Source organism: Hylobates moloch, unplaced genomic scaffold, assembly GCF_009828535.3.
Source record: "Hylobates moloch isolate HMO894 unplaced genomic scaffold, HMol_V3 SCAFFOLD_8, whole genome shotgun sequence".
Taxonomy (NCBI): Eukaryota; Metazoa; Chordata; class Mammalia; order Primates; family Hylobatidae; genus Hylobates; species Hylobates moloch.
The window spans coordinates 32,520,917-32,522,400 of NW_026652283.1; the positions used below are offsets into that span (position 1 = coordinate 32,520,917).

Genomic DNA, 1,484 nt, shown 5'->3' on the forward strand with positions numbered 1-1,484 from the left:
GAAAGAAAGGAGCCAAGAATACTATTATTCACATTCCACATAGGTTGTTTGACAGCAGATACTAGTTTGGCAAGGTTCAGATTGCAAAATGCTAAGTTGTGAGTTCAGTATTGTCCAGCCAGTTGCTTCTCCTTGCCCTAGAGACCCTGGCAGCATGAACTGTTGAGAGACCACCTTGTTGTTGCTGCCACTTCGCTTCTCATAGTTGAATCCACTGTGGGAGAATATTCATCTTCTTAAGATGCATGTCTTCGCAAAAAACCTCCCGCAAATCGACTGGATATCTTGATGTTCTGTTTGATAAATTCTGTGACTCCTTCAATTAATATTGTAGATTTTCGGTGCTGCTTTATTTGCTCATTTCTTAATCTGTCGTTTTGCTTTGTTTACATCTTTCTCAACTCTCTTCCAGTCGATTTGCACGTAGCCACTCTGACTAGCAATCTGAAGGAGAAGGAAGCCACTTCCTACTGCAGTTGCTGTGTTTTCCAGCTTTCTGGAACACAGATCCGGCACACCAACCAGTAACACCACCCATTACAATCTGGGTAGCCACTGAATAGTTTTCTACCACAGGTCCCCAGCTGGGACTAGACACTTGATTTCACCACTGGTGTCTTCTTACATACTCTGTGACCTACAACGCTTTGTAAGAGTCATCATCACTGTCATATTCTTGGGGAAGAGGGTTTCAGGTCGCCATGATCAGAGTTTTTTATGTATTCTGGATATGAATTCTTTGAGGGATACATTTATTGCAGATTTCTTCTTCTACCTATAGTTTGCCTATTAGAACTCTTAGCAGTATCATTTGAAAAGATGTTCTTGAATTTTTTTTTTTTTTTTTTTTTTGAGATAGGGTCTTGCTCTCATCCAGCCTCGAGCACAGTGGTGCAATCACCGTTCACTGCAGCCTCGACCTCTCGGTCTCAAGCAGTTCTCCCACCTCACTCTCCTGAGTAGCTGGGACTACAGGCATGTGCCACCACAGGCTAATTTTTTTTAGTTTTTGTAGAGACGAGGTCTCCCTATGTTACGTAGGCTGATTGCAAACTCCTGGACTCAAGCGATCCTCCCACCTTGGCCTCCTAAAGTGCTGGGATTACAGGCATGAGCCACCATGTCCAGCCCCTGATATTCTTAATTTTAGTATAGGCTAATCCTTCACCTTTTCCTTTTATGGCTAATGTTTTTATATCCTGTTAAGAAATCTTTGCTGCAAGATATACTGTTAAATGGACTTCATATGCAAGGAAAAGGAGGGTTGCCATTGATAAGAAGTACAGGAAGAGGTAGTATAGTGTGGAATGGTCTCTTTCCAATCAGAAGTCAGAAAAGCAGAATTGCTTGAGATTTATACAATATAAAGTGAAACTGCAAAGTGTGCCCTCCAGAGAAAATACTGCCAACTTATTGTATTTTGACCCTTATTGTAGTGCGTATTCCTTCTATCAGCTGTGCCAGACAGCTTGGAGAGCCAAGTG

At 42.0% G+C, this 1,484-nt stretch overlaps 1 pseudogene; it reads right to left on the reverse strand.

Moving 5' to 3' along the window:
- Positions 1–236: 236 nt before the first annotated feature.
- Positions 237–703, reverse strand: LOC116472837 (FUN14 domain-containing protein 1-like; annotated as a pseudogene).
- Between the last annotated feature and the right edge of the window lie 781 nt (positions 704–1,484).